Genomic DNA, 23,668 nt, shown 5'->3' on the forward strand with positions numbered 1-23,668 from the left:
GATAGAAAGACTAGTCACTTGTAGTAAACATCTTGAATTCAAGTTGGAAGGGGACTTGCCTGTCACTTCTGAGCATGTGGCTTGAAGGACGTGGGTGTAATTTCACGCACTTTTTAGATAAGACATGGCTGAGTTGCACTGTATGCCTCATACGCTGCCAGGCCAGTTGCAAGACAGGCCCTACAGGGACACTTGCAGCCCGCCTGCCAGTTTAAATTACTAACATTCACTTTTGAGACCCTTGCACTGACATATGTATTTGAGAAGGAGGGAGAAGTGTTCAGCCACCCACTTAGCACTTCTACAACTAGAGTGGCTGCTGGCTGTCCTTCATAGATGAAAAAAATCTGATAGCTGTTACTGCAATCATTAGCATGAGTACACAGCTCCAGTTCTCCCAAACAAAACCCATCTTCTAGATGAAGAAAACAAGATGGGGGATGCAGGGAAACCTGGAGAGACCACCTATCACACAGTGAGTGTTCCTGTCCTTCCATTTTACTCATCAGCGAAATAGAAAAAATTCACTTCATTCACTCTTCTCTCCCCAGACAAGATACTGCGGAGCTTTACTCAAAGGTTAGGCCTCTATCTACCCAGAAACGCTCATTTAGGTTCTATCTAGAATAGTATGATGGTCCAAATACTTCAAGGAGACCTTAAATATACCTGGAATTGATACAAAGAGATGTTACAAATGGAAAATCCATATATACATGGTACAAGGCAGGCATCTATTGTGTAAATATTGTCATGGAAACAGGATACAGATTTGCTTTAAAGGACACTCAGAGCCCATTAATGGAAAGAGAAAGGACTGGGACTAAACCTAGAAAAGAAGATACCTCAAGATCTCAGAACCGGCCTGAATCTTGCTCCACTACCTGGGGCAAACCTACATGTTGCTTACATTTCACATCACTGGTAAAGCTGAATGTTTTGGCTTTGATAATACAACTCTAATATGAGAGAGATCATACTGAAAGAGTTCAAATATAATCACAAAAATACCATGTTATGTTCCCACATGCATATAACAAGGAGGAAAAAAGGTGCACTTCACCGAGCATTCAACATGAAACAGATCAAAAATAATTTCTTCCACTTCCATTTTTCCCTGCTACTTCAGTTACACCGTTTACATGCAACACAAGTCTACCCTCTAAGAGCAAAGACGCAAACCCTACTTCAGGTGCGGAGTATGGGAAGTAGACACACTCACCCCCACCCAACCTTGCATTCTCTACTGCAGATGCTATCGCTGCTGAGAGGCAGGCGAAAGAACAAAATCTGTTATTACAGACAGTTCCCTTAACCTGTCTACCACAGAAGAGAATAATACCCAGCTTCTGTGACTATCAGTTTATGCCTTGAACATTTTCTATTAAGAAAACACTAAATCTTAATCTAAACAGTCTTCAGCTCTTGAACCCTTCAAACAGCCAAAGCACATCCAGGCAAAGCATGGAAGTTCAACACCTTCAAATGCTCGCAATGGGAAGAAGAACTTACACAGCACTTATTTGACATGCAATTCAGTCTAAAAAAAGTAAAACCTCTTTTCTTGGGAGCTATGCATCAGGCACTCAGAGGGGAAATGCTAGAAAGTCAAAGCAACACTTGAGTGGAAAAAATAGAGCCCGTTGTAAAAGATAAACTAGAGAAGGCAACACATAAGCCTCATACTCAGCAATAGCTCACTAAAGCTTGTAAGAGATTCATGCAGTGGACTTTTCTGTGACTGCCACCACAGTCTTTACTATACTAGCTGAGCCATAACAGATATTTTTAGACTAAAACCCTTTATGAGCTGTTCATCTTATTACTGCTTCATTCCATTCATCATATTTTTAATCATGTCCAAACAACTGAGCTATTAAATAAATTCCAAAGCAGCACAGCAGGCTGTGGCTTATGCAAGCTAAAGATCAGAGCAGTAGGAGAGAAAGGCTACTTGGGTTGCAGATTAAACCTTCCCATTCTTACAAAGCAACTGCTGGACTCAACCGCCACACATTCAGGATGATGGCCATTTCTCAGTCCCGTCTCCTGCTGACATCACAAAAGACATTCAGGATATGATTTACTTTTATAAAAGTTACTGGCATCCCACAAAGGAGGGAGAAAGTTATATAAGTAACCTTTCAGTAATGAACTCCCCACTGCAAACGCTTTTGTTAGCCTCCACTAGAGCATCTTTTAAGTGCAGATTTGTACACTGCAACACTTGAAGCTTTCCAGACAGCTTCAGCATCTTGTAAACTGTCTTGAAATGAGAAATTCCACACCGCTGTGACCACAAGAGAGATGCTGTACCGCACACCTTCCATCACTTACAGCAGAGTAGTTGGAAAACTTTTAGTGATGTTTAAAGACATCCACCCACCTGCTTCTGTAAATGCTGCATGGTTTTACTGAAATCAGGGAAGTTGTTGTGCCACAAGTCAGAAGGAAACCAACATCACACATTAGAAGACCAGAAAGAAACTGCTATTGTCCTACAGCACATTTCTTTCAAGCTTCATCAGGCAATTCCCACAGACGCAAAAGATGCGTCTCCCTTCTTAGGAACCCTGGTATTTGGGAAAGGCAGTCCCTGGAGCAAGGTTTACAGCCTGTGACAGTACCAATACATCATAGGTTGTCTTGTTCCATGTTTTGTTACCAACAGAGGCCTACACTTGGATTAAACAACGAAAGAATATAGAAAAAAATGCATTTCATAAGCAAGGATAAACATACTTTCTCAGTTACAGGATTACATTTGCCATTCAACCCCATTCCACTTCATTTTCTCATCTTTCAAAGGCAAGTAAATTAATGCTTTTAGTTCTTAAGAGTTTTTGCTCCACAGGCTACCCAAGTGCTTTCACCCAATAACCACCACCCTCCTTTCCAAATCACTGCACTCAAATTCTTCCAAAAAGGATCATTTCCACCAGATAAACTAAATTCTACCAGATCTTTGCCTCCCATCAGAAAATTTATTCTCTTGATCAAAGGCTTCAAACCTCACTCAACTCACAATTTTTCCTCAGCTCCTTTCACTCCCCGCCACAACTGCCCTGCTGACAAAGCAGCTCCCGCTGGTCCCACTGAGGAGCTCCCAGTAGACCTGGAACCAGAATGAGGAGCCTCAGCTGGGCTTGGCCCAACGCCCCTCGAGGGGCGAGCAGCACAGGCGGATGAGCAGTCAGTTTTGCCCAGATTACAGACTGCTGTCCAGCAGAATTTCAGCCATGACAAAGTTTACCAGCACTGGAAAGCTACCTGAGGCTCAAGTGAAATTGGATATATTCCACAGTACGGAGACGTAACAGAAAGCTTAACAGCATGTGGCATTTATATAATATTTTATATGTTCAAAGCATCACTTAGGCATTACCTGCAGCTCCGGGGACTGGTCAGCCAGGCTGGAAGTCTATTTAGCATTAGTTCTCATGGGATTTCTGATAATGGATTCTTCACACTCGTGCCAGAAATGCCATAAGAATAGATCTGTTTAGGGGATAGCACAGCCTGTATGCTTTCATTGCAACCTATGGTCTCAAAAGAATAACACCACACTTTTTCAAGCTCTAAAAAGTTTTCGTTTTAATTTGATTTCTAAACAAAAGATTGTGACAGCCCTTCTTTTATCCAAGACACTGGTCTACTTTCAGCACTATACCCTGAAACAAAAATTTCCAGGGAGAATAAATGGCTATCATTTTTGTACACACAAGTTGCACCAGGCTGTGTTGCGCTTTGGTCCAATGCGCTTTCAGCGACATCAATTTTTCTGTAAAATATAAAAATTACAGCTGGCTTGCCCACTGAGAGTCTGCCCATACATAATTACGTATCTGGAACAAGAAAACGAATTTCCATTAAGTTTTTGTTTTCACTAACTTTCTTACCTACCAGCCACCTGAGGCTACCAGCTCAGGAGGACACCAACATGAACATGCCATCATTAAAACAACAGATGAAGGTGCTGGAAGATGGTTTAGGATAAACACACCAAGAGAGCATGTACAGACAACTTGGTCATGTATTCACAACAGAGCACAACTGCTAATGAGATTACTATATGAAATATGCCAGCACAAACTCATTTTCCTGCCACTATATGTTCCTGCAAGGCTGGTCTAATTTTATAGGATGAGAGGTTGTGTGGGAGGAACAGGATAAAAGCAAGATCAATGATTGTAAGAAATTTTAATCAGCATAAAGGTTCCTCTGTGTTAAAGAACTGAAAAAACATAAAGAGTCTGGAAGTTTAATTTCAGGAGAGTCTAGGACCTGGATCTCTGTCCAGGACACTCTGAAAAATGTACATACAATTTCTGACACAGCACTGCTCTCTCTTCTAGAGACCTACAGGATAATTTTGGAATCACCTTTATGTCACTTCCACTAGGACTATGGAAACTCTTGTGTTTCAAATACAGTCCGTTTCCTTAGCAGTGAGTGGGGCTTATGTAATTTTTAATATAAAATAAGAATTCACTTGATGCCAAACTACAGGATCTATTCCATTAAAATACAGCATCATTCCAAATGCTCAGTCTCAGACATTTCTGGGCTCTAGCCAAGACATATGAAGCACGAGCACTAAAAGTGATTAGTCCACAGGAGGTGAAAATTCATGGAATTTAATGACACAGCACTGAAAAGAAAACTCCAGCAGCAAGTGCTCAGGCTAAGCAAAAAAGCTAATGGTCTAAAAAGGATAGAGGGGTCGGGAGAAGGCTGAACCATGAGATGTTCCCGCATTCAGAAGATAAATGGACAGATGTTTGCATCTTCAACTACAGATGGTCTGCAACTGAACATGCAGTCATCTAAAAACCTATCACCTTAGCTTAGAGAGTGGACAACTAAGTACAAATGGAAAGAAAAGCAAGAGTAAAAAAAAATATTCCTGCAAATTTTCTTCTTCCATAAGGCCAAGGAAAAACAATCATGAAATTAATGTGTTCTTCATCAAACAAGTAGGAGATACCGTTTTCACATATGCATCTCAAACAGGGCAGAGGAAAGTTAGGAATCCTGGAAGAGGAGAAACATACGAGTTATATTTCAGACATTACATGGTACATAAATAAGCATTTGAAAGACTAATCTTAAAAACCATCAGACAGAAATAACAAGGAAAAAATGCTCAGAAACTAGCCACTTCTTGCAGCAATAAGCTCTAATGGATTAGTTGGAACCCATGGTTTTAGGCTTTTTATACTCACCCTCTTTCTTTTCTTCAGCTTTTGTGCTAAGCTGAAAATATCCAGCCATCCCATCCCTACTGTTTATGGAAGTAATGACAGAACTGCCAAATTCCCCACCCTCCATTCTCGATTGCTTATTATCAAGAATGGAGGCCACAATATTGAAGCAGCAATGTGTATTTATATCTCTTTGGCAGAAAGATCTATTTTGAATGAATGAGCTCATATTTTTCCCAGTCTGCAATACACTAATGGCATGTGATTTGTCATCTGCATTCAGTATTTCCCAATACAGAAATACCTGGATATGAAAATCTGACCCATCAGAGGAGAAAAACATCTGGATTTACACCAGTGCTATAAAAAACTTCTCACCTAAAATTGTAAATTCCTTTATTAATCTTAGTACAAGTTGTGCATGAAACTTTTGGCCTTGAAACTAGTTGAAAGATTACAAGGAAATAGCTAGAACCTCTGGGGAAAAAAAACCAGCACTGAAAATGAACAGAACAGGAGTTCAGTGCACCTCCTCAGTGCACGCTTAGCGGTTGACTCCCCACTGAACCAGGCCAAAGACCAGTTCGATGATACCTCTCCCCTGCAAAAGCAAAACAGCTCTGTAGCTGTGAGACTCCTAGCTAGAAAAAAACTAAAAGTCAAATCAGAACAACTGTACCCAAAGTGTATGAAAACAGTATGAGTTAATCCTTTGAGTGAAAGGTATTTTAAAAGATCCGGTCTGTCAATCAGCTGTGGCCAGGGTAGAGGGAAGACTCCAGTGAGAGAAGCAGAGAGGGATAAGACCAACTGTTCAGTTATATCCTTACAGATGAGATCTCTCACTGTGAAATTTCCAAGATAAAGCGTAGCACAGCACTTCCCTGGGGACAGAAGGCAGTCGCCGTGACTTTATCAAGTAACAAGTTATAATTTTCATGCAAATAACAAGAATAATCAAATGACTATCACAGCTGTGTCAGCCTGAAGAAAATAATATCTATGAGCCGATCAAAGCAAGCAGATGACCTCACAGAAAGCGCATTCAAGATGTTATCTCTTTTTTTGCAGCTCATTTGCTTTGGTGTGAGCTACGTATAAAAAAATACCTCTCAGACTGCTTATCGCTGCATGGGTGAGACTGCCACAGACTCTGCACACCAACAACCTTCTATGAGTGCACATTATATTTACTGGTCAATATTCAAGGGGTCATGTGCATCCACTTTTTGTTTATTTTTACTCAATCTTTGCCAGCACAGAAATAAAGGCAAAACACATTTGCTATCCCTCAAGGCAAAGCACCGGACGAGTGTCTGTTAAGGAATGAAGCTGTCAAAAAAATCAGAAAAGATCAAATAATCAGAAAGAGCTTTTCAGTGGCTTTTGGTCAGGTTTTCTGGTTTGGTTTTGGTGGGGTTTTTTGTTTGGTTTTTTGGTTTGTTTTCTTGGGGTTTTTTTGGTTTGGGGTTTCTTTTCCCCCTTCCAAGGCAAAGGTGGTTTCTTATCTCCTCTGTCAAACCTCAGGAGAGCATCACATGAAGCTGAGCTTTCAGACATTGGCAGGTCTATTTTACTACTATTTTAGTTAGAAAAGCTTCATCTTTCCAAACTGGTCACAGCTACAGTGTTTTTGTTGTATGCATTGTTGTTTTTAATGTAAAACTCACAGGACATCAATTATCTTTTACACCACTTAATCCCTATTAAATTTAGTTGAAATACTGAATTAAAAAATTATTAGTCCACACACACAGGGCATAATTGCATTCCTCACATCTTTCAGAAACCAATCTAAAAACAACACGATGAATTTTATGACAGGGATACTCAGACACAGCTAATAAAAATTTACACTTAAGGAAATAAATGCCATAAGTAACACATTTTGCTTTCCATCCATTGCATAAATTAAAGGTCATACACTTAACTCCTACAAACTAAATGATTTCTCTTATAATGAAGTTTATACAGCATGCCAGAGTACTGGGCTGGGCCTGCGATGATGCAAATCAGGAACTTCAACTGAAATCATCCATTTTGACCAGCTACAGTTGGTATAATTATGTTCACTGCCCAAGAAAAAAAAGTTTTCTAAAAGCATCGTCTTTACTGAGAGCTAACTGGATAGCCAGTAATTTGATGTTAAAAGGTTCAGGATGCACAGAGATGTGCCTGTAAGTTTACACTGGGCAGTTCTCGGAAAAAGTTGTATCTGCTTTCGCACTACCTGTGTGAGGCCATTCGGTGCTAACATCGTTTAAGCTCTCTCCACAAAGTCCGGACAAAATATGCACAATACTTTATATTAGAACCTGATCTAATTTCTCTTTTAAGAGAGGTTCGGTTTCATTCCTTTCAAGCGGGCATTGGTCATATCAGACCAACATAGCTAATAATTAAGCACCATTAAGTAAAGTTTTTACAGTAAAAATGCAGAATTACTAGATACTTGTTAGGGATTAAATACTCCCAGTACAAAAGAGAACATGTAAAAGCCAATTTTCAGGAACAAATTGGAACCTGTTGCAGTTTTCCATACAAAATTGGGGAGGGCAGACTGTTCATAAATTTTACTATGTTCTGTGAGTTTTTTGTTTTTCCACCAAAAGTATTTCTCACTGACCAGAGTTATCTAAGCAAATGAAACAGGTTGAACAGTTTTCCCTAAATATTTTACTCTGTAGTATGTTTAGTTCAGCTTTTCCATTTTATTTTAAATCGTTGGATGGCCAGGCTTTACTATCATCTAGAGAAAAAAAAAAATACACTTTCCAAGGCTTTGTACAGCATAGCTACGAAGAAACACAGGTCAGATCTACTAGCACTTCCACAAGGTGAAAGAAAGCCAGGTCATATTTATTTTGCTCTACATTTCAGGGATTACTGATTGACAGGCCCTATTCTTATGAATAATATCATCACTGAGCCTTTCTGTGCTTGAATAATCATTGTTTTTCCTCTCTAATAACACGATAGGGTTTATATGGAAGACTGAAGAGCATAAAGCCATAGTGACCTTCCCCACCTGAGAAGCAGCTGCTGGAAGTGACAGCTGATAAAAAAACTAGAGCAACTGAGATAATGCTCCAGCCATTTCATCTCCAGACACATCAGCCCATAATAATCAGAATAACAACAAACTCAGACTGATTTCACTCCCTCCTCCCCCCCGATTCTCCTCCTTCTTTAAACAGCATTTCATCTCGCCATTTCTAATACTTGGGGAAAGAACCAATTTGCACTTTCTGCACGGGTTACACGCTCCGAGACTCCCTGAACACAGCCCCAAACACCCTGAACACTGAATCATCTCTGATCCGGATGGCAAAGCAGATATCCATGTAAAAGTACATTCTCATCTAGATATTGACAGTGTTACAGGCGCTGTTTCCTGCCACCTCCCCAAAATTGTTGTTAATAGTCTCCTCACACAGCAGCAGCTCACGCTCTGAATGAAGCATCGCTGCTTCTGCTCAGCCTCAAATATCTGGATGTGGCATTTTCCAGACACATGAGCTGCAAGCACATTCAAGTAAATGCCTTTTCCCCTATCCATTTTTTAGATATGGTAATGAATAGCAAGAATTGTAAAGGCAGTTGATACTTAGGGACATGAAGAAAATATTAAATCAGGAGAAAAATCTTACACATGCATACATACACATGCACCCTTTCTATTTATATATAGAAAGCTGAACCATTCTCAACATAGCTTATATCTGCATGAACAGCTTTTGTACAGTGTAATACGAAACACCTTGGTTTGAGTCAAGGAACACAAAAATTAGTGTAACACAAGCAAAGAGCTCCGTCCATGAACCACTACTGCTGTTGGAGAGCCCTAGCAGGGACTGAGAACAGCATTTCAAGGCAAAACCCAGAATAATCGCCCAGCATCCTTCAACACATGTAGTTTTGCCAGGGTTAGCCACATCAGTCTATGTTTGACTACGATTTGGGGACTCACTAACAAAATTCCATCTAGGTAAATCACAGAGAATAAAGCAGAGCAGTACAGCGAAGGACTTTTTGCCATGTTGATCCCTTAACATGGGCACAACTACAACTTTATTTTGCTTTAACCTGTATTCAGTTTTCCAGATTGAATTCAGAGTGCCTCAAGTGAAGTAACCAATGTGTTCAAGTGAAGAGCAGCATAAATCCTTCCAGCTGCAAGCAGTCCCATGCTCTTAGGTTTTAAAATCACTCATTTCAGTTGAACACATCCTGCACGAAGGGATATGTTTTAAAGGAGGAGCTTTTTTTTCCTACATCTTAAATGGCTGACAGCTAATCATACTGCTTTCTTCATCAAAATATTATTCAAGGTGAGAATGCATGGTAATCAGACACACACAGATCACCACGCAGCATGTTCATTCACTTCTGGAAGCGGAGATAAAGTTAATTAAATACTCATTTAATTTGAATTAAGATAGATTCATTCTACTTGAGCTGATCAAAACCCTAAACCAAAAGGTATACTGCACAGAGTAGTAGCCTTTTGTTATTTAAGCTTTCCTGAAGATGCATTGTGTAGTCTCATACATACATATAGGCCCTTTTCATATCATCTGCTTTAGCTCTCAACTTCTCTGCTTTCCAAAGAGTAACGCAGGTGACCAAACAATAGGAGAATCCTGTCCTGTTCCTCAGTGGACAGAACGAGTGCTTGAAGAGCTCTTCAGATGCACAAGAGACACCTGTATGACACCACATAGTTCACAAGTTCTGTGCATGCAGGAGTGACGAAAAGACCAAAGAAAAGTGATGTAGCAAAGGAGATAAGACATCAAAGCAGAGAAGTACAAGGCTAAGAATCACCTCCATTCCTGCTCTGTGTCAGGACAAGAGTGGAGCTGATGGAGACCTGAACACTGATCTCCTTGTGTTAGATCAATCCCTCATCCAAAACACAATGCTTTCTGCTTAACAACAGCTCAGCCCTACGAACCCCCAGAAAAAGAGAACACTTCTGTCATCCTCCACCATGAAATCCCTCCTGCTGGCCTGCAACCCAGCCACCTAAAGAGGGGCTGTGGGTCCTTCCACTTTTCTTTTTCTTCCAAGAAACCACCAGGAGTCACCAGCAATTCCAAGCTTAAGCTACAGATAGAGCAGGGCTCTTCCAGTAAGGTGAGCCCCAGCGAAGTGCTTAGAAGTTATTTACTTATTTATAGTCAGGTTCTACTTGGACAGATGACATTTTAATCTCAAAACCAGAAAGAAATACCACCAGGTAAAGAAAAGGGGAAGGAATTACCATCCAGGCTAGGTGGATTTGAATGGATTGAGAGGAGATGTCTCACAGGAGCTTAGATCCAATCACCACGTCAGAGGATTCTGTGGGATAGGTTTTCTGTTACTTAGTCAAGCAGGCTTCCTTTCGGTGTCTCTGCAAACTGCTATTCCCCAGCCATCACTGCTATGAATGATAGGCCCAATTCACAGCAAGCCACTAAAAGCAGTGCTGGTCAGCCAAACCACTGCCTCTTTCTGCAGTAATTGCTTTGCCTACATAATGAAAAGTCAACTAGCCTCCTACTAATGGAGAACCTGGAGCTTAAAGCTCATTCTTCCTATCTAAATTACTGCATATAGACAGCTTTAGTCTGTCTTTTCAGCAATCCACACACACAACTTCCTCTAAAGTATATCTGATCTGTGTGTCAGATGGAAAAATTTATTTATGTGCCTAAATCAAGATGTAGACACTCAAATACATATCCCACTAAAAAAAAAATACAGACCACTAAAAGCAGTTTAAGATGATGAGGATTCTTGCAGAAGTCCCAGCTGGTGCAAGACAGACACAAGCTGATCTCTCCAGCTGAGGACTAGCCCCAGTGTTCCTTTCTTTACACACAGAAACAAACTGATAAATTTTTATAACCGTTAGATAGCGACCTCTGAAATTGCATTTGTGAATCCTGTGGCTCAAGAAACTTTTTCCAGGCCGGTGGATTTCTACAGGCAGCTCCAGGACTGAACTAGTATTCAAACCTCTGGTCACACAGAAGGCGAAAATAGTAAAACTTGTAGTTATAAACAGCTCCCTCCCCTGCCAAGGTGCACAGAGGTCTGTACAACACCCTAAAAGCAAATTAAAACATAATAAAAACAATTAAACATAACAACCTCCTGGAATGCAAACAGAGAAGTACAGTAAGGAGCCCCGACATCAAGAATACAGAAACTGGCTCAGATGGTGACTGTGGACCCTCAGAAATGTCATTCTACAGAGGGAGCACAGGATGAGCCAACGATTAAGATCAGAGACTGGGATTCAGGTTGGATGACTTACCACAACACTTTCCAAACAGGGAAATGAAAGCCCAGGATTCAGATTTTCAGAGTCAACAGAATTTCAATGGCAGTCGATCTGGAGGACAAACTGACCAAAAACCTCCTTAACACTGGCTACAATTAGAAGACATATCAGCCAATTCTAACTATGAAAAGAAACTCCACAGCTTTTGAGAAGATCTTCCTTAGTCCTTGCAGCGTTGATCCAGGAAACCAACGTATGGAGACAGAAAAAAAAATGAAACGAAGAATAGCAGCTGCATTAGTAGTAACAAGGACTTTTTCGGAGATGTGATGCTATCCTCAGCATCTCGCCTTCCTTTTCACAGCTACATGGTTGTACCTGCTCAAGCACATTGTGCATGCGTAAGGATCAAATGGCAATGAAGGACGGACAAGCCTTTTAACCAAATTGGCTTGGCAGTAAGTCTGCAATTTTCACACAGCTCATTAGTGGTGACTTTTTATGGAAATGTATGCTGAAACAACACCAAACGCATCTAACAACTACATGTTCTGCAAATAGATTCCTTGATTGAAAAGAAATGTCTCTATTATATGTGGAGAAAAAAGGGGGCAAGAAGGGAGGAAAATGAAGGTTTTAGGAAAGAAGAACCACAAGAGGCCTTCATAAAGTACCCTCACATTGCCGTGCTGAGACATCCAGGTACTGATTTTCAGCACCTTTCACCTGTCCAGTCACATTCAGCAACCCACAGGTCAGGCAAGTTCACCTCAAGCACAAATAGCCCTCCATTTCCAAATGCCACAAAAGCAGAAGCAATATTAAAGTCTCATAAATTCTTTAGTGTTTTCTACACTACTTCTATACATTCTTCTGTAAAATGGGCTGATCAACAGAGCAGCTCTGCTGTGAGGGGAGTAGCAACGGGACCTCCTTGACAGCAAAGTGTCCCCGTATTATAGCTGAGCAAGTGTCACTTCATGTTTAAATGCTTAATACTGGATCCTATTTCCAAAGCATTAGCATTCCTGCTCTCCTGTGTCTGCACTGATTGAACTCATTTGCATATGCAAATCAAATGCCAGTATGAGACACTTAATATTCCCTGAACTTCATTTAGTGCTGCAGCAACATGGGTCAATATCTCACTCCACCCTCTAGTACACGGGGAGGGTTCTAGCTGAGTCAGCAAATGCTAATAAGCTTTGCTGCTTTCAAGTCTTAAAATCAATTAGTAGTATATTAAGGCAGACTTGCTGGGAGCTCATTTAAGTAATAAAAATCTTTTGTACAGCTAAAAAGAAAAAGAATAGGAAGGTTGACTCTTCCTTCCCCAGGGAGTTGTTTTAATCTGAAGTCATAACGGAAAGCACTGCATCTGCCACAACATTTACTGAAACAGGGAGCCGCTCTGCCATTTTTGCTGGCTTCAGAGGGAAAGCGGTAAGGATATCCTAAAAACACCCAGTCTTTACTACAAGGTTTTCCCCTACCATTCTTTGAACAATACTAACGTACGCAGACAGCAAGAGGAATTCAGAGCAGCATATCCACAGCCACCAACCCTTTGCCCCTGTATTCATGATGTTAATCCTACACTGCAACAGCACCTCACTCGCATTGACATTTACAGAGCAGCGACTCCAGGCTGTCACAACACGAAACATCCTACCAAGCAGCCCCGGCTCCCCAGTAGTAACACCACAAGCTTCTAGGAACAAGCACTGCCACGAGAAGCTGCATGATAGCTTCAGCAAACAAACAGTCCAACAAAAACCCAGCCTGCAGCCTCCCCGCTGCTACAGGCATCATCCACCTACAGCGGATCCGCTGAAACCCCCCACCTAAACCCACGTGCTCTAGGTTAGCTTCCCCACCCTGGTGGGTGCTCAGCACCAGCAACGCTCTGGAATTAAGTGACTGCACCAAAAAGATCCATTGAAATCAGAGCAAATGCAGTTTAAACCAGCTGAGGGTCTGGCCCAGTACCACTCTGTGCACCGCTGTCAATCACAGGCTCACACCCATCTGACAGCAGACAAAGTACAGACAAGACAACTGACTGAAGGGGAGCTTTTAAGGTATTTCCCCTCACTCAGATGCAGCTTCTGCAAGTCACCAGGGCCCAGAGCTTGCTGCTTTGTTAAGCCAACACTACAAACAGCACCAGCCAGACAAGTACTTGACCTTGAGCACTCAAGAGGCTCTCATTATTCAAATCCAAACTACACCTCAGCTGGCAACAGAGCTAATTTCAGCTTTGTGCACCAGGAGATATTTGCACCTCAACACTCCCCCCACCTAAAGTGCCCATTCATAAACAAGTGCAAGTGTCCCTAGCCACACTTCCCAGGGAAACATAGTGGCCAGCACAGCTATTTATTTCTTCATCTTCTAATAGAGATTTTTGTTTTATGAGTGCCTGACTACCTGATGTAGCACCAAGCTCATAAACACTGCAAGGCGCAACACCTGGCCTATTTGCTTGATTTTACTTCAGCAAATTTATTGGACATCATCTGCAAGCATCAGACTGAGCAGCACTTACACCAGTTCCTGCCAAGGCTGTGAAAAATAGAGTCACCAGTGTCATGCCAATTTGCCATTCATTTCCCTTTCAAGGCTGAAATGCCACTGATGACTGGAATATGCTTCTGACCATGAGAACCGTTTCTTCCATGGAAGAAAAAGGAGTAAACAGATACAGATAACTGGAAATAAATAGCAAAATAGGGTTTACAAGCCAACTTTAGATTTCTCAGATGGCTTTTTGCCCTTCAAAAGTTGTTTGTAAAACAACTGCTCTTGTCTAAACTACTATCAAATTCTGAAGTAGTCTTTTGGTCTTTTTAACATTACAGCTGAGACAACAAAGGTATGTATTCACTGCCAAGCCAACACCAGTTCCTCCAGTGCTAGCACAAGCCAGTAGCAAGGGGAGCAAGAAGCACTAGCAGGAACTCAGGCCAATTTGGGATGTAAAGCCCAGTTGCTTGACTTTGACCAACCAGATACTTTACTATTTCTCTCATCAAATTTGCATCCACCACTCCAAACACATGACTAGAGAGAACAGCTGACTGTGCAAAATCACTTTTTCCAATATGCATATGGTACATTAAATGAAACAGTAGTTGCACATTGCAAACAGCTGATGACAAACAGGGACACAGCTACAGAGCTGAGATATTGTGGAAAAATTCCAAAGAGCAGCCATAAAAAAAAATCTGAAACCATATGATAGGCAAACCTATAGCCAACCAAATTCTTTACATTAGGCAGAAAACACTTAATTGGAGACAGAATCAATCCAATACTATGCTTTAAATCTAATTATAAAAATACTTCTCTTCCAGACACTACACTGTGTAAAACAATCCTGTCACTCAATATTATTGATAGTACTGTATTGCCTTACTGCTTATTTGGTATCTTGGTTTATCATGTAAGTCCAAATACTAATACCTTGCAAACAAGAAGCAAATTAAAACGCACTGTGCTGACTGAACAGCTGCATGGTCTGGCATAGCTTTAACAGCTCTACGCATGCATTCGTAAGCGCAGTGTTACGAACCCTAAAATGAGAGCAGTGAACACAGCAGTGCACAGCCTTCTCCTGCTCCTCACCTCCCCACCACACTCCTTCACAGCAAAACTGTGCCAAATGTTCTGGCACAGAGGAGCAGGAAGCAAAGCTGCTGCAGGGCTATGTTATCCTTTAGCTATTTGTCATTAGACAGTGTCACTGCATCACTGCCTCCCTCTCCAGCAAGACTCGAGCTCTTTCTGGTTCCCTCCAGGTTTATTGCTACTTGACAGGCTGCAGTGACAACGAAAGGGATAACACCTAGTTTTTGTTCCTATCCTTTCTTTCAGGCATGATGCTCATTATGATCAATCACGCTTTTTTAATCCCCATGTATTAAAATGGATTGGGACATTTCAGACATAGGAATATCAACATTCAAACACGATCTGTGGAGTTCTTGCTTTGTGTGCTGGTTTTGGTTGGGGTAGAGTTAATTTTCTTCACAGTAGCTAGTACAGGACTAGGTTTTGGATTTCTGCTGGAAACAGTGTTGATAACACAGGGATGTGTTCGTTATTGCCGAGCAGGGCTTACACAGAGTCAAAGCCTTGTCTGCTCCTCACACCTCCCCGCCAGCGAGCAGGCTGGGGGTGCACAAGAAGTCGGGAGGGGACACAGCCGGGACGGCAGGCCCCAACTGCCCAAAGGGATAGCCCATACCATAGGACATCATGCTCAGCACACAAAGCCAGGGGAAGAAGGAGGAAGGTGGGGGACACACACATTCAGAGTGATGGCATTCGTCTTCCCACGCAACCACTACACGTGATGGAGCCCTGCTTTCCTGGAGATGGCTGAACACCTGCCTGCCCATGGAAGTGGTGAATGAATCCCTTGTTTTGCTTTGCTTGCGCACACGGCTTTTGCTTTACCTGTTAAACTGTCTTCATCTCAGCCCATGAGTTTTCTCACTTTTACTTTTCCGATTCTCTCCCCCATCCCACCGGGGGGGAGTGAGCAAGCGGCTGCGTGGGGCTTAGTTCCCATCTAGGGTTAAACGACACCACTTTGTTTCTAGAACAATCAGTTCTTTTACAGCCATTTGGGAACAGCAATGTGACTCAAGTCAACTCATCCACAAACCTGCTAAGATATATACATTAACAATAAGATACAGTGACAATAAGTGCATGAGGCCAGCACAGCCAGTTTAGGATCTCAGCTGCTGATCTCTTCTTTGGTTTGAATGCTCTAAGCAAGTCACTGCAACAAAATAAATAATAAAACAATTTTTGGTACACAGGATTAGATGAGAACTCCTGGGTCATCTGCTACTGTCCTCTGCTATTTCATTCCTTCTCCATATGGTGGGCCTACATACAAAATATGGGCAATTTCTCTTTATAGCACTCCATATAAATTGCAACAATCAGGATTTAAACTCTTCAGGAAGGTTTTTAGGTTCTGCAGTTCCACAATACAACAGATGGGAAGTTTCTAAAATTTAAATTAATTACAACTTTGAACAAATTAACTATAAAAAGAATAATATGTAATGAGCACAGAAATCTTCACATTAATATTTTTATCATCAATTCAACACAAGTAATTCTGTCAGCACATTTTCAGACTGGTAACAGTATTTTGTACCAACATCCCAGACGACTCTTGAGTTCAGCTGCTGCTCCTGGATAGCAGCATAAAGCATAACTGGGTTTCCCTGTTTACAAACAAACTAGAGACAGCCGAAACATGCTGAAAGGAACAAACCAACTATGCATCTCTGCTGCAATCATCTGCTGTGAATTAGTTTAAAACAGTAATGAACATCTCAAAGTTACAGTGTTAAAGCCTCTTAGAGACAAAGGGGCATTTTGAACCCACTGTTTCAGAGTGTTGGCACATTCAGAGAACCACCGTTTTATGGCTTCCCATGCTGTTCTTCTCCATAGCTTTATCACTACAAACTGTGAGGGCTACAAACTTTTTTTTAATTAAAACTTTAATTCTTGAGCACAGCTCTTCAATAATGAAAAGTAATAGGGTGGATTCAGCATGGAGCTCTGGTCATTTATATATTTAGGAATCACTTCACCAGTTACAACCACCATTGAAGTAGAGCGTCAAACAGTGCAGCCTAATACTGCTCCAGCCCAGAAAAAGCAGAGCACTCTTCACCTGAAACTCAGAAGAAATTTTAAAATAAATATTGTCTAAATGGGAAGACAACATCAGTATGCTAGACTCATTTTGTATTTAGCACCTTATTAACACTCAAATTTGGTACACGCCCTTTAATATTCACAGGCACCAAGCCACTCGGATTGTGCGCCTGAAGCTAAAGAAAGCGCCTGCAGAAGCAAACCAGCACTGACTGTAATCACATTCCTCATCCCAATATGAATTTTCTTTATTCTTTTTAAAGGAAACATGCAATGCCATTAGATTCACTACTAACTTGGTACTACCTGCTGACTCACCAAACCTACCTCCCATCAGCATCACAGGATTTCCCGGGGAGGTCTCCCTTCAAGCACCAACTCCAGCATGACCCTAACTCAGCTTGTGAGATAGAGGGAGGAAAGGAGGGAGAGATCAGCCTGAGTAAGACAAAGCTGTATCTTTCCCAGGTCACAACTGATACTAAAATTAGGAGGCATAGTAAACAAAAAGAACAAAAAGCCACTAAGGCAAGGTACATTAAGCACAGCAGATAGGGATGAAATGGCAAAAACTGCAGGAGCAGTTGACTGAATGGGAGGTAAAGAACTATGTCTATTAAAACAAAAGAGTCCTAAAAGGCATTGTACAGTCCTTGAAAGCTTTACGCCGCACACTCAACATGCCCAGTACTAAGGCAGACCAAAGTAAAAGTAGCTGTTAAAGAGTCAATGCACTCTGGCATTCAGATCCATGCATTCAACTGCAAGGCCATTTTGGTTTTGAACACATTAAACCACCTCTTGCAGAGATTCAATCATCAGACAAACTTCTAGAAAAAAGAAACAGCAGAGCAAGACTCAGAGCCTTCATCCTTCCCACTGCCACCAGAACGAGAGTTAATCTGTACTTTGCTGCAACTCAGGATTCACATTCATTTGTCTTGGTCTGAAAAAGGAGAAAAACATCAAGCCAGTAAATTTACCAAGAACCCCATATGCTTCAGATTATGATTTAGGTACTGAGAGAATTGGGGCCCAGCTGGATGTTTAGATGAACCCAACAGGGTGTTCGCTCAGAATGCAAATTGGCATAAAAAGTACATTTGGTTATGGCTTTAAAAATTTTAGCCTATTCAGTACTAGCCTGGCAGTTCTGAAATTTATTTACACAGATGGAGAACATGCTTTGAGCAGCCACTGGACAAGCATGAGTCACCACGTAACCACCGACCAGCCCGCAGGGATGGCACGGCCACACATCATCTCCGGTAGGCTGCTCCCAGCTGGTTTACCCCCCTTTCACTGAAGTATCTCTTGAAGCCTTAGAGACTCTCTAGTCCCCGTAACAGCTTTGACTCCCCAGCGTCAACTGCAAGCAGGTAGGACAAATCTAAACTGTTACTGAAGAACTTTCTTGCAGACTAGTTAATCCGATCCAAACCATCAGAGCCCAAGTTTTACTCATAGCACAAGCAAATTAGAGCCAAATTTTCAGAAACTCTTCCCAGAGTTTTATATTAAAGACTCATTTTCAAAAGACAAAGGATTTGTGCATCCAAATTCCTCCAGTCTGGTCTTTGAAAAATGGGATCACTATTTCCCAATTTATCAGAGGACTTCCAAAAAACACACATTGCCCAAGGCTTTGAGGAATCCCCATTTTTTGTGGGGTTTGTTTTCCAAGGACAGTGTTGGTCTTTATCATAATCAGAAGCTGATTTGGACAGTTATCTGTTTTTACAAAAATCTTGAATACTCTGTTTCCAAAGACAGAACTCAAACTGGTCAATTTGTCGTCCATTAATGGGGCAACTGTTACTGTAAAGTCAAATGACAAATGAGAAAACGGAGAAATGAAGCAGTTTCACAACTTGTGCACAGTGACAATACATCCACAGAGCAGCACAGAATCAGGAAACCTCGTTCAGGTTTAGCAAAAGGAATGGTCAGAGACAGACAGGAACCAGTTTTTAATTGTATTTTCTAAATATGTATGCACAACTCCAAACACAACCCTCTAAAGAATGAGATATTTGTGCTTGAGAAAGAGGAGAGTATTTATTATGAAGGAAAACAGCACCATTTACTTGGGGCTGTTTCCCTCTGTATTTAAACGCTTCTAATTTCTTAAAATAAGCAGTGTTCTTCTAGGCATAATTGTTTCTTTTCAATCAGGCACTTAGTGTTTGCAGCTATCAAATTTGTTGCAGCTGTAATCAAACACGATGTCTTGGGAAGGAAAATCTTCACCTACTGTTAAATCTTGCTGCATTACACAGCACTGCTTCTGCAGCAACGGAGTCCAGAGTCCAAAACGCCCTGGTTCTCTCCAGGGGTTTCTAACTGAACTTTGCTTTTGGGGGAGGAAAAACCCACAACATTAAAGCTCTAAAAGTTACATAGATGAGGATTCCTAAAAAAGTGTATTCAACATTCACATCCCTCCTCTTTTATATAGCACTTTCATTATTAGAACACAAACACCATGAATGAAAATATAACCTCATTTGAGAGAGAGAGAAACTGAGGCACGGTGAAAACTGACTTGAGAACATCAGTATAGTAGGACAGGAACAAAGTTAAAGTGAGAATCCAATTCCTTCCTGTTCCTACTCAAAATCCACTGGACAACACTGTCCTGGGCATAGCAGGACAAGTCTCAAGTGAGAGCCCTGTGCCTTCTACAGATTTCTGCATTGTTTGAAGAAAACATCTGGTTAGCAGACTAAGGAAATATCAGCTATCCCCCTTGGGATACAGAAAAACTATTTTCAGTCTGCTGTGTTCCATGAACTCAATCAGTCACTGGTCTTTTCTGTGCTTCAGCTTCTCATCTTAGTGTTACCTGTCCTCTTTTGTCCTTGTCTGCTTGTTCTTTTGTCCACGTCCAGAGCACAATATTCAGACATTGGGCTCCCAGGTCAGTACAAGCGGCATGCTGCACCATTCTCCTCCTCAGCCCAGTCCTGAGCAGCCAGCACTCGCCCCACTTGAAACCCCTGCGCAACCGCCCTGTCCCAGCCAGCTACCAAAACACCCCCAATCTCGGCAGAAGTTGTAACACACAACGTCAGAGCAGAAAGAAGTTTTAGGCAAGATACTCAGGCCCTGACTGCTTGCTTACTGTATGATAAACACTCGGAGAGTCTCAGAAAGAAGGACGTGTGCAGCCTTGAACAGCATAAAGTTTCATTAAGCTCACGAGCCTCAGTGGTTTACAGCATTGCTCTCTAGTCATGTATGATAAAGAGCAGATTTGGATATCTTTCCTTAAATCCCTTTCTATTTTTCATACCCTCAGGACTAACACAGCAGCCAAGAGGTAATGGTTTACAAATAATAATGCAATTAGTAAACTAAAAAACCACCTGCTATTCATCATGAACTATTATTAGCATTATTAAGGAAGCAATGTGGAATTTATATCAATTTTCCTCTTATTGTAAAAGACTTGCCCGATTTATTTTAAATGTCAGCTTACTATGTATTCATCAGGTGTGCGGCAGCAGTGATTGTAATTAATTTCACACTGTAGTCTAGGCATGTGCCTTAAATATTAGCTTCTCACATCTTTCAGGTGAAGCAATAAATGGAACCATTGGTCATTTTTGGCCATTAAATCTTCAGGAATATTTTTCACAAGATGAGACTGTCAAGATTCATGTCCTAGTAAAATTCTAACTTAGATTATTTATAGCTATCTACTTCAAAATTCTCCTGCAGTTGAAATGAAATGCAAGACTCCACAACAGCTGGTTAGGATTTTTGAGAAGAATCATTTAGTCATAAAAAAAGGAAAAAAATCCCACGGTCTGAGGGTGAACAAGGCTAATTGTGAAATCATGTTGAATTCAAGGGACAGTTTAACAGGAAAAAAAATAGATTTAAGGATGCTAAAAGCATGAAAGCACTTAATTTAAAAATTTTCTAAATGATATTCTGAAATTGAGCTTCATAAGAACTGCTTATATTTAGTAAAAGAATCTCTTAAGTAAAAAAAAATTACCTTCAAAGTATTATATTTAAATGGAAATGAAATTTTCTCTGTTCTTTCAATTCAGCAAAAGCTGACAATTTTTCATTCCCAGTCATCTTGCAATGGTTGACCCCGTTTCTTTTTCCAAATCATCCACTTAACAGTTATTTGTGCCGACCTAATCATGTCTCCTCTCAAACTGTGATATTGCTGTGGGTTTTTCCCATAGTCACAATGCCATACAGTAGCTCCTGTATGCTGTATGTGCATTCATGAATGCAAATGCCTAACAGCATGTACGACAAGGAGCCATTCTGACCTTGTTTTGCAACTTGGAAGCTGGGAACCCAGACTACATGACCACCATGAGATCGTGCAGAACCATCTGTGCCACAACTGGGAAGAGAAGCCAGATCTCTGAAGCTGTGACCCGGTGCCTTAAACTCAGAGATGCTGCACCCACAGCACCCACAGTTCTCAGTCACAACCATGTCCACTCCTTGAGAGACGGCTGGGCTGGGGAAGGAGAACATCAGCCTGTTTGCTCTCAACACTGTCTTCCACAGCAGAAGAATGAATATAAAATCCCTACTGTTTACTGAGCTTTGAAACAATACTTGGCATCTAGAGAAAAATCACAACAAACAGCAAGAGATCGGAGAACATGAAGAATCAGACAATGAAAGCAGACAGAAACAAGCTGGCAACACACAAACTAAATGAAGAAAGATGAGGAAGTCAGACAATGAGGAAAAGAGGATTAAGGAAGATCTAGCAGCCAGGCACAGTAACATATAATGAAGTCAGAAAACCGTGAGCTCAAGAAGGAACCGTCACAGCACAGCAGCCCTGGAGCTGGCTATTCCTCAAACTCCACTGCCACCTCTGGCACCTGCCTTACCTGGGGCTAGAAAAAAGCTCTGCAGACCTTCAGAAACTCACTCTACCTATCCGTTCTTAAAGCATCTCTAAACTTCTCATAGGGGAAATGTTATTTAATAGATTCTGCCACCACTGCACGCAAGCTCTCCCTTTTTTAGCCAGTGAAATGTATAGCTGACCTGTCCCCCGAAACAACTAGAAATGAGGAAACATATACAAGTATGAACAGGAGATGTCTGTGTTGTTTTCAAGAAATTGCTTGTAAGAGATCTTATCATGCAGGCATCATACTAACTAGATAAGCTAAGATGATGTTAACTTAGATAAAGCCAACCTCAATTTATGTATTTCCCAGAGGGTCAGGGTAGAGCAGACAGCGTAAACACAATGGTTTTGTGTCACTTTGATGCCTCCAACTACGTACTTTCTTCCTATCCTCCTTTAAAAAAGTTCCTGAGATCTTTTGTTCCAGTTTTAAAATTCTGTTTCTTTTGGTGCATTTCCCAATGATTGCTTAAAGGGAGGAAGAGAATAATGAACATGCTTTGATAGCAGATCATAAAGGAGCCATTTACTGCAAGGACTCTGATGCATTGTTCTGTCTTTAAACATGAATTATCGAATCACAAGCTATTCACCAAGTCGTAGATTACCAATGAACTGAAACAGCATTACAACAGCAGCATGTCCCTTTGATCAAAATCACACTTATCTCCTCCTTTAGTCTTAGTTAACAACAATCCAAATAGCAAGCAAGTAGCTTGTTTTGAGGCAGGCTCAGAGAGGCACTTCTAGCAAGCCTGCCCCTCTCTCTCCCTCAAAATGAAGATTTCATTTAGACCAATGCTCTGAGTCACTCAGTGTCTCAGATTAAGTTTTAAGTACATTTCTTTTTTCCCCTGGAGATGCACTCAGTTACCTGCTTTAAAGCCTCCTAATCACCAGTCAAATAAACTTCAGATAATTTAAAATACATGTGACTAAAGGGCAGCCCTGGAACAAGCCTTTGTACAGGATTACCTGCTGCATCAAGGTAATAAAAAAACATTTAAAAAGTGTACAAGCAGCGGTGTGTAAACGCCAAAAAATGAACTCTAAATGTCAAGAAAGTACAAAAACAGCTACATGTCCTCCATCACACACTTTGGGAGCAGTGTACTGTCATGTCTACTAGACACAGTGATTGACATATGTTCTAGCAGCGATTCTGCAAACAGGCAACGGGCTCTGCCTTCCCTCAGCACACTGCTGTGCTCACCTGTCCCGACAGCCACCACACACCACCAGCAGCCCCAGTAGGCACTTACCCCGGGAATGAACAGAGCACAGTCTCCGACTGAGATGAACTTTAACACCGTTGCCTAGCCATACTGAACACCTAACACACTGATCACTTCAAGACTAATAAATACATCTTGGTGCCACTGCCGCCTCAAGGCAGAGCAAAGGTTTTAATCAGAAATTAGAGGGTATTTAAACAGAACTCCCCTGAACCTGAACAATTGTCAAGTGCAGAAAACACTGAGAGACTACATCATCTAAATGAAGGCATCTGCTTGGTTTAATGCATTGGGTAATTGGCCGGTAGGACTCATTACCAAAAATCATCATTAAGGCTGAGAACTTCTAAGGACTCCAAAG

The 23,668-nt window shown here is 41.2% G+C and overlaps 1 protein-coding gene across 1 annotated transcript in view; it reads right to left on the reverse strand.

Annotated features, from left to right (window-relative positions):
• The window catches only part of CSMD2 (CUB and Sushi multiple domains 2), a 324,356-nt gene that overhangs the window by 237,604 nt on the left and 63,084 nt on the right, over positions 1-23,668 (reverse strand).

This window comes from Gymnogyps californianus, chromosome 22 (assembly GCF_018139145.2).
Source record: "Gymnogyps californianus isolate 813 chromosome 22, ASM1813914v2, whole genome shotgun sequence".
Classification (NCBI taxonomy): domain Eukaryota; kingdom Metazoa; phylum Chordata; class Aves; order Accipitriformes; family Cathartidae; genus Gymnogyps; species Gymnogyps californianus.